This window comes from Rhinatrema bivittatum, chromosome 13, assembly GCF_901001135.1.
Source record: "Rhinatrema bivittatum chromosome 13, aRhiBiv1.1, whole genome shotgun sequence".
Classification (NCBI taxonomy): domain Eukaryota; kingdom Metazoa; phylum Chordata; class Amphibia; order Gymnophiona; family Rhinatrematidae; genus Rhinatrema; species Rhinatrema bivittatum.
The window spans coordinates 71,855,811-71,874,018 of NC_042627.1; the positions used below are offsets into that span (position 1 = coordinate 71,855,811).

Here is an 18,208-nt window from a genome sequence, read left to right on the forward strand (position 1 = left end):
GGAGTGCGGCCAAGTCGACTGGTTCCATGGCTTCGGCCAACTGTTACGAGGGTTAAGTGGAACCTGGGTCGACCCCGCTTACCTTGAGTCTGGGAGGCACAGGAACAGAAGATCCTACAGTCCAGGTCGGAGACGGTGGCACGCAGAAGAATCCAAGGCGGCAGTTAGGATCAAGACAGGCAGCAAACAGAATAATCCAAGGCTCAGTCCGGGTCAAGGCAGGCAGCAAACAGAATAATCCAATGCTCAGTCCGGGTCAAGGCAGGCAGCAAACAGAATAATCCAAGGCTCAGTCCGGGTCAAGGCAGGCAGCAAACAGAATAATCCAAGGCTCAGTCCGGGTCAAGGCAGGCAGCAAACAGAATAATCCAATGCTCAGTCCGGGTCAAGGCAGGCAGCAAACAGAATAATCCAAGGCTCAGTCCGGGTCAAGGCAGGCAGCAAACAGGAGTACCAGAGCAAACCAGATCCAGGAAACAGGGAGCAGCCAGGAATCCAAAAAGGCAGACCTAGGTCAGGGCAGGCAGCAGGCAGAAGAATCCACGAAGCAGTCCGGGTCAAGAGCTGTAGCGACAGGCAGGGCAGAGACAAAAAACTCACCAAAGCGCACTGTGGCCGAAGCGAAGGGCTCAGCAGGGAGCTCTGTTTATATCGCAATCTTTTCCCGCGCAAACCGCGACTGGCCGGCGTCTGACGTCAGGGGGCGTGTCCATGGCGCGTAGTAGCGCGAGATTTGCCCGCGGCATCGGCCCTGACCACGGACGTTCCCGGAACACGTCGGACCCGTGCAGAGGGAAGACGCGCCGCCGGCGCCACGGGAACAGCGGGAACGGAGGTAGAACCCCGCCGACCCCGGAGGACAGCCCTGCCGGCCCGGGAAACGGTAACACCAACTCAGCTCTCCCAACTTGTGTGGGGAACCACTAGCGTGGTCCACGACCAGCCTACCCCAGCTGTGTAGGGCACGCCGCCTGCGTGGTCCGAGACCAGTCCGGCTAGCTTGTGTAGGGCATGTGACGTCTGGTACTGATCAAGTCTTCTTCAAGCAACTCATGGCCTTCCAGAGTTTCTTCATATACATGACTAGAGTTCCTTCTCACTCCACGTATCCAGATTCCATTCTTCATGTGTCGAAGTCTTGTCTTACTTCGTATTTAGAGTGATGTTCCACTTCACGTACCCTGGGTCTTGTCTCACTTCAAGTCTTCATCTTTGATGTCCTCATCCTCTGACCACTGTCTGCCCTGTCACAGTTGCTGCTCCGTGTGGCAGGTCCGAAAGGGCTTGGAGTAGTCGGAGGACCACTCATGAGACCAACATTGCGTTGTTTGGGTCTCTTTCTGCTGCATACAGGTGTGGCTGTGGTTGAGGTCATCGGTCTCCATCTTCAGCCCATGCTGGGGAACCTCTCACCTGCCTCAGTGCTTGCCGGAGCTCCTCTGTGGCTGTATCGTGGCCCAGGGCACACGAAAACACCAGAGATGGAACCGCTACCTGAGTTTCCACAACACCTTATGCATGTATTTGCCAACTTCACTTTATATTTATTGATTTTATTTAGCTCACGCCTTTTCATTGGTAAACTCGAAGCAAGTTACATTCGGGTACAGCAAATAGCTCTCTGCCCCAGAGGGATTACAGTCCAAGGGCCTGATTTTCAAAAGCATTTATACATGTAAAACTGGGTTTTACGAGTGTAAATGCACATTACCTATATAAGTGGGCTTTTGAAAATTGGTACAATATATGCCATTTGAATTGTCTATAGGAGTTGCCCGCATAAGTGCACATTAAGAGGTGAATTTTAAAAGCCTGATGTGCGCATTAATTAGGGGATGCACGAAGAAGTTGGGCTCACGCACATGAACAGATTTTAAAAGCCGACAAGATATGTGCATATCTCCCGCAGCGCACACCTCTCAAAAGTATTTGAAAAAGGGGCGTGGCACGGGCATTTCAGGGCGTGAACCTGTGATGAGTGCGTAAATACTTAGGTAACCCAGCACGTGCTGAGGCCCCCCTGTTGCATAACTTTACGTCTGCTATGGATGCCAGGTAAGTTAAAATTTAAAGAAAACTAGGCAGATCTGATGGATTTTTAGGGTCGGCGCAAACTGGGGGAGTGAAGGCTATCAAACCAGGTAGGCTTGGGGAACCTCTCTCTTTTAAGTGGGCGAACTGGTAAAACTGGGAATAGCGTTTGCGCACGGCCCTTTTAAAATCCCGATTTACGCAGTAGAAGCAAGATTTGCACGCACAGCTGCGCGCCCACTTAAAATTTGGCGCACGTGTGCATAGCCAGGCTATTTTATGACATGTGCGCACATATGAGCGTATGTTATAAAATGGCTGTGCCCCTGGACTCGAACTGATGTATGTGCGCCAATGTGTGCATGCGTGTGGTCGGTTTGAAAGTTACCGCCCTTGCGCATAAACGGCTTTTGAAAATAGTTACAATAGCATGTTACCTTTACATGCGGACGTCCTTTGAAAATTCACCCAAAGGGGCCTGAGTTACTAAAGCCTTAGTAAATCAGATCCCAAGTTTGTTCCTGAGGCAGTGGAGGGTAAAGTGACTTGCCCAAGGTCACAAGGAGCAGCAGTGGGATTTGAACCCTGGTCTCCCTGGTACGCAGCCTGCTGCACTAGCCAATAGGCAACTCCTTCACTCTCTTATGCAACGCTGTTCCAAACTCACCCCCTCAAGTGGATAACAGCAATTAACTTTCAAGAAATGATCATTATTTTTTAATGTGAAATTAAGGGCACTCATCTTGTCTGATAATGCGTTTGCAAAACCAACCAAGTGCCTCTTATCTCTGGTAGAGGAAAGGTTATTTCTCACAGCCATACAGCGTCGGCGCTGTACAAAGTTAGACCCTCTGCTTCTATAAATGCACATGAGGGGGTGCAACACCTTTTATGCGCAGCGCATGCTGCCTTAGTGCTCTTATGGGCACAAACAAGGGCCAATCGATTGGGCTCCATGGCTGTGAGTGACCTGCAGTTAAATAGTACGGGGGTAATTTTTAAAATAATTTACAAGGATAACAAACTTGATCTGAGGGAGCGATATTAATAATTCCTAGGTCTAGTGTTGGCGGTTTGATTATCGTTGTATCTCTCCTTAACCACACAATTTCTGTTGATAGGGGGGGTTTAGAGTTTCAATTTGCGACAGCTTTTGTTGGATTTCCTTCATGTATTTGACAGAGACGACGCAGTTCTTTCAAATGTTTTGCCGAAAGGGATATAGAATCGAATGTTATCTGCATGTAGGAAGGATTTGATCCCTAAGTCGGTCAGTAATGCGCATATTGGCAGCAAATAAATGTTGAATAGAGGGTCTGATAGAGCTGAACCTTGAGAGGGACACCTGTATGGAAAGAAACCTGCAGCTTCAGTATAACTTAACACCGGCAGTAATCAGGAACGCGGGAATGGAAAGGTATTGGAAAGTGGAACGTGAAGTACATAATAATGACTGCACTTCCAAGTAGCACACAAATTATAATGGCCTAAAAGGAATTCAGTATCAGTCTGGCAAAAGATGATGGTTAGGGAGCTGTGACATCATCCTTAAAGTAGTAGGAGCCTGATTATGCCAAGGATCTGAACGGGAGAAACCCTTTGCTAAAGCAGAGCCTATGCTAGAGGTGTCGCGGTCACCGCTGTCACCTTCCCAGTAATTCCTGGGCTCTAAGGTAGCAGCTAACTTCCATTCAAATACAGCCCCCTCCCTTCTGCAGGGTCTGGACGGCTGTGACCACTCCCTGGCTACTGACCAGGAGGCAGTCCTTTTCGGTTTGCACACGTTAGGAGGTATAAAGGAGATCAGCTTTTGTTGTTTTTTGCAGGCCCAGTCAGTGGAGCCAGGAAAGCCCTGCTTTGTGGTCCTGACCAGGGTCCGGAGCGTTTTCCTTTCCAGTCCCACTCCCTGGCTGGTTTGGATTTTTTTTTTTTTCCCCTCTGGGCACATTTTTTGGAAGTTAATATTTTTAGTGGTGGGAGGCCCTTTCTGGAGCCTGTTCACCTCCTGGGCCCAGAAAACGGGGAACCCTGGGTCTGGGGGCTGTGCAGGTTAGGGAAGACCTGTTCTCCACGAGAAAGGGGATACCAGTGTCCTGCTGCAAGGATACTCCGGGGTTATCTTCCGTTTTTTCAGGACAGACCGCTGCAGCCTGGTTTTACCTCCTGTGTGCAGCAGCTGCTCCTGCAGCAGAGATTTCCAAACCTTTATTTTCATTTCCTTAGCCTTCTAATTTTGATATATTTTAGTTAAGTTTGTGTTGAGGCATCAGTCCTCACCTTTAGTGAGTGTTTATTTCATTTCTTTAGACTTTTATTTGATTTGTTTGCTTGGGGGAAGGCAGCTTCTCTGTATACTGACTGCAGTCTCTCTTCCCTCCCCCCATTCACTACACACACACTTTTCTTAGGTTCAGGGTGAAGTTTTATTTAGGCAGCGGCGGTTTTTCAGGGCTTCAGTTTTAGGGTGAATTTTGTTTTAGGCAGGGTTAATTTCAAGGCACATTTCCTTTCTTATTTGCTTTACAGTTTTAAGTTCTCTTGTGCTCTTTCCTTCAGCCTCCCATTGGAGCTGAAAGGAAAGTTTTATTTGATCTGTTTTGTTTGATTTAGTTATTTAATTTCAACCCTTCCCCCATAATTGCCTTTTTTAAAAATTTTATTTTAGTTTTAAAGGTTAAAAGAGCAGCAGCTCTTACCCTTTATTTTCTTTATCTGAATTCTTGGGCTCCTGAAGCTCCAGGAGGGGGGGATACCTCAGCTGCTCAGCAGAGCCACAAACTCTGAAGCCCTGCCGAGTTAATCAGACACCTGCTGCAACAACCCTCCCGGTAGAGCAAGGAGCCAAGCATGGGTTGTTTTTTTTTCCCCCAAGTAAGTTTCAGTTTTCTTTTTTAACATTCAATTCCCTATGCACTGCCTCTTTAATTTTTCAGAGCACAGTTTCTTTTTAAATTAGATTTTTACAAGTATTTAATTTACAGTTATATATTTAATTAAAAAAAAGAAAAACAATCACATTTAAATAGACTCCCTCACTTCTTTTTTTTTTTTTTATTATATTAGAGGCTGCTGCAAACCAAGTCCCCACTGCCTATACCTCAATAGAAAGAACAGCCTGGGCAATGGGGAGGAAGCAGCCTCAAGCAGGCCCTAAGAAAGCTAGGGGGGAAAAAAGGTATCAGCTGGAAGTCAATACCAAAGAAGAACATCTGTGACTTTCTGGCTGGCTGGCACCCCAAAAGCTGCAGCAATAACATCTGCTGCAGCTGCAGCCCCTCAAAATGCAGCATTTAACCCAGCAACAGCTAATAATGACATCTCTGCTGCTGCTGGCACAATACTCCTGTCCCGTCACTGTTATCTGCTGGGGCACAGACCCCTTGTTTGGGGGACCCTTTAACGCCAGCCACAGAAAACACCATTCCTACTCCCAGCTCCATCCACCACTGAGGCAGCCGCTCTGGCCGACAGTACCCTTCCTTCCACCTCAGAAGTGGCTGCGTCGCCGGCCAGAGAGACAAGCGGTGTCCCTGCTGATGCGGATATTATTAAAACACCTCAGGCAGCAACAGGGCACAATAAGGTTAAAGCTCAGGGCCCAAGTTCCACCCCAGACTGTGGCCAATCTAAAAATAGGCCTGCTGAGCTCAAATCAGACTCCTGCTGCAGGCCTTCCCAGAGCAGCCAAGGAATCTTCATTTTTTTAAAGTAAGTTTAATTTCTAGTTCTTTGTACTTCTCACTCCCCTGTGCATTCTCTTTTTAATTTTGGAGCACAGATTCATTTAAGACTTCACAATTATTTTATTTTTACACATTTACAGTCTGATGCAATAAAGTGCACTCAGCCTAGCACACAAGTTTATGAGCGGTTGGACACGCTAGACTAGCACCCGATGCAATAAGGAGACAGCACGTCCAAACAAACGCATGGCTGATAGCACTCATCACATGTAAATTCCATGTAGATGAGGCTATTAGCTTTTACCCCGATGCAAACAATTGCTGGGCGCAAAATGCACACTTTTTAATGTGGAAAATTTAACTCCAGCTCTGGAACTGGTGTTAAATCAATCCCTGAGTCAAGGGCTCCTTCCTTTATTCTTAAGTACCTAGGTTTAAATATTCAGCTGCTGAGCGGATAGTTAAGTTAGCTGGATACACGGCAGTGCCACTGAAAATGCCCTGATAAATTAGAGTTAGCCGGATATGTGGTATCCAGCTAACTTTAGATCTGCCCTATGGCATGTCTAGAGTTAGCTGTTAACTCAACCGGAGAGGGTACCTGTCACATTGCTGGAAGATTTTCCCTCAGCTCCAGAGGTGCCACAACAAGCGCATCCAGCTTCCACCACTGGGGAGACCACAGGTCCCTCACAATCAGAGACATCAACTCGGGGCAGTGAGGGAATGATTAAGATCAAGCTGAGGAGGACGTCTCTGTTTGATCAGGGGGAGAGCTTTGAAGTCCTCAGCAGTGGGGAGGCAAGGGATGACAAGCCGTCAGATGATGAGTCTCTAGGTAGTGCAGAGCCTGCAGATTCTGATGCTCCTGTCATCCCGAAGCAGGAGATCCTTCAGTTCCTGGAGGAGACCCTACATCTGAGAAAGAAGAAGCGTATGACGTTGGAGAAGTGGCCAGATGCAGAGTTCCTGCAGTGATCGGTCTGGACTTTTCTCTGAGCCAAGCATCAGGCCAAACTCCATGGGACAGCCAAATACCTCCATCTACGTAAGTTCTGCAGCAACCTCAGGCTCCTCAAGTTGGTGGCGCTGGATCAGAAACCAATCTAAAATAGACCTGGTTTTACCCCATTCTATTCATGGTCTTGTAGCTCTGCATTCTTCAGAAAAGCAGGGAAGAGTGGCTGTGAATGCAGTTGGGTTTCACTCGAGCCTGGATCAGCCTGCTTGAAAAAAATGGATCAAGTTGTTAACCCCACCTATGCTCATAATTAAAGCATGTGAGAGTGGGCTCGTCATTGTCCCTTCCTGTTACTCAACTTACCCACTTGGAGGATAGTAATGTTATTGTTTCTTTGTCTTCTCTTCCAACCCAGCGGGCTTCTCGATAGTTCACGGGCATCATAATGTACAAACGTATTCAGTCCAGTTTGGTACTAGTTAAAGTTTACTTATCTTTGCCGTTTGTTTGCTGAGTGCATAGTGTTATTAGTGCCTGCTCATCAGAGAAAAGTATGGAAATATCGAGATAAGTGGTCAGCGGATAATTGCTCTAGCATTTGTTTTCTCATGTTTAAACATAGAGCTGTTGTTTTAACTATTTTGATATGCAAAAATGTCAAATTTAAGATACATGTGAGAAAAACCTCAATCTGTTTCTGAAAAGCTGCCTGAAAGAAAATCTAATAATAGTGCTTTAAATCCTGCATAATTTGCAAACATTGCATTTCCATAGCAACCCTGGTATGCTGTCCAATAATCCTCAAATCATCTACCAGAGAATTCCAACAACTTACTCCTAAACCTTCATCCCTTTCTAATCCCACAGCTGTTGCCATGGGAATGATTTGATAAGACCGAGATGGGCCTATAGAGGATGTTGACTCTTGGCCTATATAAATCTGCAAGCATACTTGGGATTTCCTCCATTGAAATGGCAAAAATGTTGTTACTGATTGAAGGCTTAATTAAATAATGTTCCATGCTAAAGAGGGTTTGTTTTGTGTAAACAAATACACCTGTCAAAATCTGTATTCTGCAAAACAGACGTTCAAATCTTGGTTTCTGTCTCTCTTCATTATAGTTTTAATGATGAGACTGTGTGTGTAAACTGAGCGCCAGAATGCTCTTAGGCATGTTCCCATTTCACTCCCGGTCATTATGTGTTGACTATTTTTATTGTGATGTTTATTTTATAGTTGTAATTTTAAATTGTTGTGGGAAGATGTCAGATAAATAGTGAAGATGATAGCACACTATTGATAAATGAGAAAACTGGACAGCTTACGTCCTGGGGGGTAGGAGAGGCCATGCTTGAACTCCTTCCGCGGGCTGGATGGTGTGGATGTTCCTCCAGGCTCCCCGGGCAGGGAGCAGACATGACCCCATTTCTACCACCACCACCACCAGGAAGGCCAGCCTGGCCATGCGCCTGGCGTGAAATAGGGCAGGGGAAGGGGGAAGCTGTTTTACACAATAACATAGCAGTGACGGCAGAAAAAGACCAAATGTTCCATCCAGTCTGCCCCAGCAAATTTCTTATGTTAGTAACTGCCGCTCTGTGCAGGTTACCCCCAAGCCTTAAGTCAAGAGTAGTAATATTATCAAAACCAAACAACTGTCAACAAAACTGCTAGCAACATTTTTACAGAGTGAGCAGCCTTCTTGATGATTCAGACAATGCTGCTTTGCTATTGAACTTGGCCAGGACTGGTGCTAGGTTTTTTGCTGCCCTGTGCGAACAATTACTGTGCCCCCCCCCCCCCCCCCCGACACACACACATGATTCATTCAGTCTCTGTCCTGGCCCAGCAAATAAAGCCCAGCTCCCTCCTGCAATCTATACTTTTAAAAACTGTCACCCCCCCCCCCACTTCACCTCGGTCACATATGCAGAACACAGAGAGACTCTGGCCAAATACAGAATGAAGAGATCAGAAAGTATCAACAGAAATGTGCTGAGAAGAACTGAACTGGAACCTACACCAAGCCAGCCTCTGTATGCAGAGCAACAATGGAAAAACAGAAACAGTACCATTCTTCATAAAACATTAAATAATGAAATCAAGAAATATAAAACATCAATTAGAATAGTAAAATCACATCCATAAAAAAAATAAATAAATATTTCAAACCAGTTAATGAATAGAATATCCAAAATTTCCCAAACACCAATAAAATAATTCAAAACATCTGATGAATAAAAATTCAAATGATTTAAAAATGTTCTATTCCCCCCCCCCCCAAAAAAAAAAAATTAAATATTTCAAAAGAGCAGAAACATCAAATTACACCCAATAATTAAAACTAATAAGGATTTTAAAATCTGCTCTCCGTACCTGGGATCTGATTTCCAGTCACCCTGACATCATTGTGAATTGGGGGAGGTAGAACAGAAACAAATTTTATCTTCCCTCTCACACATACGCACAATGACACATTCATGCATTCTCTCTCTCACCATACACAGGCTCCTTCCTCCTCACAGATACATTCTGTGTGTGTGTGTGCCTGTGAGAGCCTATATGTGACACTTGTCAGACTATATGTGACACCTGTAAGACATTCCAGGAGGAGCTGATGAGGATGAACACAGTAAACGAATGAGTCTACCCCAACATAACCGGAAGTGCATGCATGCATGTGAAAAAGGTTACACATACTACCGTTCCTGTGTATGCGCAAATTATTATGCGTATTTTAGGGGGCGAGATACACGTATTTTAAAACCTGTACAGATGAGTCCATGCAGGTTCTAAAGTATAGAACAATTCCTACACGCGTGTGTATGGAGCCGTGCAGAAATGTTTGAAAGTTAGGCTGCCTGGTTTTTCCCCCAAAAACACAGAATGGGGAAAAAAAGGGTTAGAGGCCCATATTGAAAATATTTGTCCAGGTGACTCTGGGAGTTACCTGGACAAATCTTTGGTTTCAAAACTTTCTCCCCACTGACTGTTTTGAATTTTGTCGGGGTAACTCATCTGTAAAACATTAAGCCAGATAAAAAAAAAGGAGGTGGTGATGAGGTGTGCGGGGAGAGAGCTTAACTTTAATGGGATTTGTGCCGATATTTGGCGCTATCTGGATAAAGTTGTCAGGGTAAGTGTGAGTGTGCCGGGGGACTATCCATAGTTTTTTTTCGGGGTAACTCTGCCTTGAGCTGGGAATATTCGGTGGGATGCACATCTGCTTATGTCCTGCTGCATATCCAAATAAAGTGACCTGGCAGTGGCAAACAATCCCACCCGCTTAGCTTATTCAATACAGACCTTCCAGTGAATCAGGCCCTGAGTTTGTTAAATCCCCAAGACATCTCACTGTTTGCCATTTGCATGAACAAACAAACCTTGGTGATGTCAGCTTGGTTAATCGTGCCCAAAAATATCCCTGCTTCTGGCTGATGCAGTAATTGCCTTGATTTGCAGATATAAAAACCAGATGAAAAAAGACAAGCAAGAGACAGGCACAATTGCCTAAATGAAAAGGAGTTAAGTGCTGTGAAATATTTCTGTTCTTTCATCCTTTCAGGGAACTTGTTCTTTCCAGATAAGTCATACTTGGACTCCAACCGATGATACGGGAAGCACAAGCTGTGGGGGGGTGGCAGGATTGAAATAAACACCAGGTATATGCTGTTAGCATAGAAGCCTTTGACTCTTGTCCAACCTTCTAGCCTTCATTCTGTCTGCAAAACGATGGACGTGATCAAATCTGTCTGCAACAGCATCCGGTTTATTGCTTCAGATATGACTAAACGGCAGTCCCAATGGTGAGTAGAAAGAGAGACATGCCCTTATCAACATAGTAACATGGAAATGACGGCAGAGAAAGACCAAATGGTCCATCCAGTCTGCCCAGCAAGCTTCTTACGGTAGTAACTGCTGCTTCGTGCAGGTTACCCCCAAGCTTCACGTTAAGGGCAGTAATACTTACAATCAAAACCAAGCAACGGTCAAACCCATAACAAAATTACTGTTAGCAATATTTTTGCAGGGTGAGCAGCCTTCTTGATAATTCTGACAATGCTACGGAGTCTAGGGCAAGGAGATCTTGTTTGATCAGAAAATTCCCTCAGCAACTTTTCTTTTTGCCCAGAGGAACGTCCCCTTTATAACGCAGCTGAAAGTGTGTGCCATACACCCCACATGTGCTTCTCAGCTGCTCCGAGGAGGTCGATTTACCTGTGTAAAGAGCTCTGAACATTTCCCTGTTGATTTTCCAACATGGCCATTTACCCAGCTAGAAAACAATTTTATGCAGGTAAATTAATTGTTTGAAAAAAATCAACACCCATAGATTATTATTAAACTAATACCAACAACACCGCAGTGAGCCCTAAGATCGCTAAACAAAGGACTTCTAAATGTGCCTACAACGCGGAGTACACATCTAACACTAATAAGAGACTGAAGGTTTTCCATAGCAGGCCCCAAGTTGTGGAATTCTCTACCAGAGATGCTACGTCTGATAACAGTTTCAAGCATGAACTGAAAACATGGCTCTTTAGAAATGCATATGATTTAACTAAAAATATCAATATGCCAAAAACCTCACTGTAAAAAAAAACCAAAAAACATAGATATTGTTAGTAGAATGAGCAATGAGTATTGAACGATGTAAAGTGTAACATGAGAACTTACTGATTTAATGAAATGAAAATTGTGGATTTCAACTACTATCATCCAAGTTAACATGTACTTGATGTTGATGTGTTAACCTAGAATATGAATGTTGACCTAGTTTATAAATGTTGCCCCAGAATATGAATGCTGATTTTGTAAACTGTGTGATCTTCTTTTGGATCAACGGTATATAAAATGCCAAAACAAACAAACAAATAAATTAATTAAAAAGTGTTTACCTGTGAAGTTTCCATGCATGAACTGCTGTCATGGCAGATATTTCCAAAAGTACGCCCATAAAATTAAAGAGCCTTTCTTTTCAAAGAAAGCGTGCTGCTAATTGATGTACACGGAAAGAAAGTGTCACTGAATTGTCAGGAATTGTCAGTTTAAAGGGAATGCTGCTTATTATTCTTTGCATCCTACCTGGATCTGTAAATAATATAATGAATTCATTCTAGCCTTACCCCAGGCCTCAGCCTCCCAGTATGAATGTGTTATATGACAGAAAGATGGGGTTTTGGAGAAGTGGTACGAGCCCCTCACTACACATTCCTAGGGGTAGATAACTGGGAAGAATAATATCGTGGACACTCGGACCCAGTCACTGTGAGAGGAAAGCCCAGCTAGGTCCTCCAACGCTAATTTGCAAAGTTTTGCACCTTAGGAACATTTGAGATTATCCACGTCTTAACTCACAAAATGAAAATTGATTTTAGGTATTAATTATGTACGTCGAGGCATTTGCCCATGTTGATAAGCACAAGTTCCAATTTTATTATTAGATTGCATGGTAGTAACCCAGTAATATGATACCACTGGGGACATGAGCAGTAAACCTGTGGCGTCCTCATGGGAACCCTTTCTGACTTTCTGTGTGATCTAAATTTGTCCCCAATACAAAGGCCCCCAATACAATATATTAGGCGCCCAGAAAAGTCTCTGCTTTATTTGTTGTTCCAAATGATACCGCCCTGGTGTCAACTTGCAGGCAACATCTTCCTCTGGTGCCATCTGTGCCTCAAAAGTTATTTTAGGCTTGCCTTTTCTCCTCTGGAGGCATCCATCCAATGTTTCCCCCTGCCGTAAGAGCAGTTGGTTTAATTAAAATAGATCTGAACTGAGCAGCTGTAGGGGGGAGATGAACCGCAAAATCTTGAGCTACGATGGGGGACTCTGGGTCCTGTTGTCCATGCACAACTTAAAACTGTGCATAACTGTGTCATCAGGGTTTGTAGCTGAAGATGTCAAATTAGGTTCCAGTAGCTCAAATCACTCGATTTCATTGAAGAGTGGCAGCTGGTGGGGCGATAGGTCCGTGGTGGGAGAAGCACTGTTTGATTGCTTTCCTTCTATCCTTTTCTTTCACCTCCGAGTACCAGCTGTCCTTTTACCTCCCACCCTGGACCACTCCATCATCCTTCTCTGTTATCTTTTTTTATGCCTCTGGTCTCCTTGGAGATGATTTTTGGTTTCCTGATGGAGTTCGCAGGCCTGCAAGCTCCCCAAATCTGACCAGCAAGACCCATGGGCAGAAAAGTACATGTTGTTTGTGGGGGCCAGATCTGCGGGGAAGAGTATGCACGGAGATCTGAAAATCCAATCTCCGTACAATACTTTCGCTCCTCCGACCTGGAAAAAACACTTTCTCCCCGGCAGCTACATAAGAACATATAATGTGCCATACTGGGTCAGACCAAAGGTCCATCAAGCCCAGCATCCTGTTTCCAAAGGTGGCCAAGCCAGGTCACAAGTACCTGGCAGGATCCCAAGGGGTCGAGAGAGTCCAAGCTGCTTATCCCAGGGATAAGAAGTGGATTCCCCCAAGTCATTCTTAATAATTGTTTATGGACTTTGCCCTGAAAGCAAAGGATGATATCACTGTCTCAACCAAGTAATTAAATAAATACAGACAGAGGATCAAAAGTCAAAAACGTAAATACTATAGACACGCAAATGCTGTAATACTGTCCAAGGTGTCAGCAAGCCAGACAGCGCACGGATCACACATCCACCACCCGGTCTAATCTATCATTCCCCCCTTTTTAAGAATCTTTTGTAGTGCATTATGAGTGCTATAACAAAAATAATTGAGAAAAGCAAGAAAACAATGTCCCAAAAGTATTTAGAACAAACAAGAGAATAAATGCCCCCATATCAGCTGAATGTTTTTTTGCTGGACTGCTTCAGGGGGATAATTAAAAATTTAAATCTTATCTGTAGCGGCGTGTTCCATTAGGTCTCAGCAAAGTCATGTCAGATGATCTGACCAGGATTTTTTCTCTAGGAACTTGTCCAAACCTTTTTTAAACCCAGCTACACTGACAGATTTCACCATATCCTCTGGCAACGAATTCCAGATGTTAATTATACATTGAGTAAAAAAATATTTTGCCTTATTAGCTTTACATGTGCGACTTACTAAGCTTAGGCGGTAACTTTTAAACTGGCATGCAGGCGCTCATGTGTGCACGTTCGCCAGCCTGCGACCATTTTATAACATACACACATATATACGCAGGTTATAAAATAGCCTGACCGTGCGCACATCTGCATGCAATTGCCGCTTCCACCGCAGAGAAGTGCCCTTTTAATTTAGTTTTGATGCTATGGTCACACCACTGCAAAAAACATGAGCCGCCATCGTTTTCAAACAAATGTCTTTATCTGCCAGGTTTGTGGGAGTGGAAGGAGCTTGTCGGAGAAGCAGTGCAGGTGCTGTGACGCCTCCAGTTCTGGATTTTCTGTCTTTGTTTTGTTGCTATTTGTTGCGCATTCCGTGGGGGCGAAACCAGGGCCGGATCAAGGTTGGCCCCGGGTGAGATTGTAACCCTAACGGAGGGTTAATAATGTGAAGGAAATGTTTCCTGGCAAAGCTCTAAATGCAGGCCCGGACAGTAGAGCCCTCTTCCAGAGATTAATGCGAGGGCATCATGGCAGCAGATGCCTAACTTGTGGGATACATGGACCCGTGTCAGGGGAAACAGGGTTACAAGAGTTACCTGTAGATGTGCTGCTGCTTCCCCTTTGTTCTGCTGTTTTTTTTGTCATTTGCCTTTGGCGGCGCAGTATCGGGAGCTTTCCATAAGGGTTGAGGTTCTCTTATAATGCAGCCCGGGAGGAAGATGAGGATTTCTCGTCCGCAATTAAAGACTCGAGGATTCTATCTGTGGGTTTTTTTTCTAAATCTGAACTGATTCCTGCTAAGAGAGCGATCTCCAGACTCGTGTCCCTTCTATGCTGCTGCTCTAAGATGCCAGCGCCTTCCATCCTGCCTAGCATTTCAAAAACGCTCTTCTTTGTTTTCCCTCCTCGATTACCAATTATGTCATCCAATTCAAGCGCAATCACCCATTCATTGTGGCTTTTCTTTGTCATCAAGCTCTGTTTGCTATATGCCACAAATGTTACTCATCTAAGTATTTTATATTCTTGTCAATATTTTCAAGGTGGTTTTATGATCTAGTATCAGGCATACAGATATGGGCATTTGTCTTAAGTTTCACTACTAGAGAGATCAAAGCACATTTGTGTGCCTCTTTCTCTTCCTACTTTATGCTTTAACGTTCACACACTGTGACTCGAGAGTGCTTCTCAGCAAAACCACGCCTTTCATCAAATGCTGGCCATTAGCCAGCTGCTTATACTTCTTGCAAGAAACCCAACTTTAGAGACAACCTTGACTTTCAGAGGTGCAGATTCAAAAAGCACTGAGCAGGTAAGTTATCTGGATAACTTTATCTGGATATTCAGAAGACCCTTTGGGATCTCCACTAGTTGGCCCTAGAGACTGACCTGGGTTGGAGAGTGTAGGGGTGAAACAAACCCCACTGGTTGCAGTTGTAGGCTGCAGTAGAGTTTGGTGCAGCATTTTGAGTTAACAGGTGAAGCAGGACCTGGGTTGGTTTCCCTTTCCCTGACAGACTAGGCCTTACCCCCCTGGCTATCCAGGATAGTCAGAGAGAAGACTTGCTGTTCTGTCTTACATCCGGTGTATGGTCACTGAAGACTTCTGTTGTGGACAGAATCTGTTTCAAGCCGTTTTTGTGAGGGTGAGGGAGGAAGTGAAACCGTCAGCAGAGTGGGGACGAGAGGAGGTTTTCCCAGCTATGCTGCAAGGGACTCCTCAGCCAAAATTCCTTGGAACATCTGGAAAGGAGCACTGTGGGGCAGATTTTCAAAGCCCTGTGCGCGCCGGGCCTATTTTCAAAAGGCCCGGTGGCACGCATAAAGCCTCAGGACGCGTGTAAGTCCCGGGGCTTGAAAAAAGGGGCGGGGAAAGGGCGAGGTGTGGGCGGGGCCAGAGCCTCCAGGCACAGTAGCCATTTGGCACTGTGCCTGGGATCGCGGGCCGGCCATCAGCTGGCATGTGCAACCTACACCTGCCCAGAGGCAGGCGCAACTTATAAAATAAAGGTTAAGGGGATTTAGTTGGGGCTGGGGGGCGGATTAGGTAGGAGAAGGTGGGGGGGGGGGGCGGAAGGAAAGTTCCCTTCGAGGCCGCTCCAATTTCGGAGCGGCCTCGGAGGGAACGGTGAAAGCCATCGGGGCTCCCCTAGGACTCGGCGCGCACACTAGTGTGCACCCCCTTGCGCACGCCAACCCCGAATTTTATAACATGCGCGCAGCTGCGCATGCATGTTATAAAATCAGGCGTGCATTTGTGCGCGCCGGGTTGCGCGCACAAATGTACACCCGCACATACATCTTAAAATCCGGCCTTGTGTGTAAGATTTGTTTTTTCATCTGGAGAACTCTGGCCATCATCTTTGCCCCAGGAGAGAGTTGGATTTTCTCAAGAATATTGCCTCAGTTATATTTTTGGGAGGTGACTTCCACACCTGCCCCTCTGGGATTCTTTCTCGCCTTTCTTTTCCTTTTATGTTTTTTTGTTTTTGTTTTCTTTTTTTATCAACTTTGATGTTCATTGCATTTTATTAAAATGAACTGAACCAAAATAAACATCAAACAAAATGAAAAACAAATTAGAACAACGAGACCAAATAATTTTACGAGCACATTCCGATTTTATTCTATTCTGTTTCATATTTGCATCCTGCCTTCCTAAAAAGAAATGCCCTGAGCATGTTTTTACAACATAACTGACAGCAAACAATACAGCAAACATACAATGAGCATATAAACATATAAATCCCTCACAAGGAACCCAAATTCAACCTCTGCTACCAATGCAGAGAAACCAGTTATCTCCCTTGCGAGCTAAATATTGCAGATCAGTCTCCACCCCAAAACCACAAATAAATGTTAAAAAAAACACGGTATACAGTAAGTGTAACCCTAGCTTACGGACACAATAAAATAAAACCACTGGTCAGTGGGTTCTGAAAAATGGTTGAGCAGTTGGTGTAATGGAACAGGCTCAGGATATTCCTCAGTGAATCTCCCCAGCGGACAGGGAAACACTCTCCCCTCTGGGGCATGAACAGACATTCTCCTAAATGAAAGCCTTCTTCATGGCCCACACCCCAGGAGAACCTGAACACTGAGAAAAAGGATTCAGTCTGCACCTTGGGTTGGTGGTTCCAATGGTGCCAAGTATATGTAACCCAAAAATCAGGGGTCTTTAGCGAGTTCATCAACACAGGCTTCCACAGCAAAAGTGACAGACAGGCAACCAGTGGCAAATAAAATAAAACACTTCAGCAGCAAAATAAATTCTTTAGAAATAGGACTTCCATCCCTGGCAAAATTCCAGCATAATACATAAGCAAGAAATCAGTCACTTCCTCCAAGTCAGACGTTAGGATAAATGATGAGATGTCCACACGGGAGGCTCGTAGTGTCCCCATGATTCCTCCCGGGGTCTTTTGCAAAATAAAGCTGGCGAAAAGGTTTAGATTTACTGCCTCCTTGGAAAAATGTGTTGCCTCCACCGGCAACCAGACAGAAAAACACAAAAGCAAACAGCTGGAAGCAAAATCAGAGAAAACAAGAAGGCCCACACTCCTGCAACTCTCACCAACTTATTATTATTATAATTATTATTATATCCCCTCTACTACTGAGGGGATATATTATAGGTAGAGGTTAAGTGGTTCAAATAAAATTGGAAGATGGACTTTAGGGACCACTGCCAGCACCATTTAAACATTTCTAACATCGCCTAAAATAAAATCAACATAGACATACATAATAACCCTATCAATATTTTTCCACCATGAAAGGTTCTGTCGTGCATTGGTGTGAAAGTTTTGTACAAATCACTGTGTGTTTCCTGGATGTGTTTTTAAACATCATTTTTGGGGGGAAAAAACCAGGCAACGTTCATTTAGACTCACAGACTCAGTCACAGCCACCTCACCTATTAAGTTTCCCACACAAATCTTTTGCCATGACCTCACAAACCCAAATGGCAGGTTTATATCTCACACGTATTTAAAAATTTGCCTTTGTGCATTTTTTTTTTCTTTTCCTCTGCCTCTTTAATTTCACTTAGTATTTGAGATTGCCTTATCAAGTTTTTACCTGCCTTTTTCCAATCTCTTATTTTATTCATCCTCGCTCCTTGGCAATGAGGGTGTTCTGTAAGCTGCTTTCCCTCTCTTAATCACTTTCAAATTAAGAAACCTAAACGAAAAATTTGGTCCCACTTTTTTAAAAAAATGATCACCGACAGCCACAGGCAGCTTTGTGTGGCCACTCCTTCCACATCCGCTGATCAGTTCCCTTTCGGGTGCAACCCTTTCAGTGGCAGTTTAGACCACGTCATGCTGCACCGGATCAAAAGCTCTGCCTCCCTTAGTTCTGATCGGACACAAAGATGGCTTTCTCTCCCCAGCAAGTTTAACAGTCAAAAAGTAGTCCAGAGTCAAGAAGCAGCTATTTCGGAACCTGCCTGTACCACCAGGCTTC

The 18,208-nt window shown here is 44.7% G+C and overlaps 1 long non-coding RNA gene across 3 annotated transcripts in view; it reads left to right on the plus strand.

Moving 5' to 3' along the window:
• LOC115075177 overlaps positions 1-18,208 on the plus strand; it is a 28,932-nt gene that overhangs the window by 8,637 nt on the left and 2,087 nt on the right. The window contains exon 1 of one of the 3 annotated variants that reach the window (XR_003852455.1): positions 5,615-5,739. The exons of 1 other annotated variant lie outside the window; for it this stretch is intronic. This is a non-coding gene — a long non-coding RNA (uncharacterized LOC115075177). Of the gene's footprint in view, positions 1-5,614; positions 5,740-6,651; positions 6,763-18,208 lie in introns of those variants that run through there. One more of the 3 variants, XR_003852457.1, reaches the window with a different exon arrangement.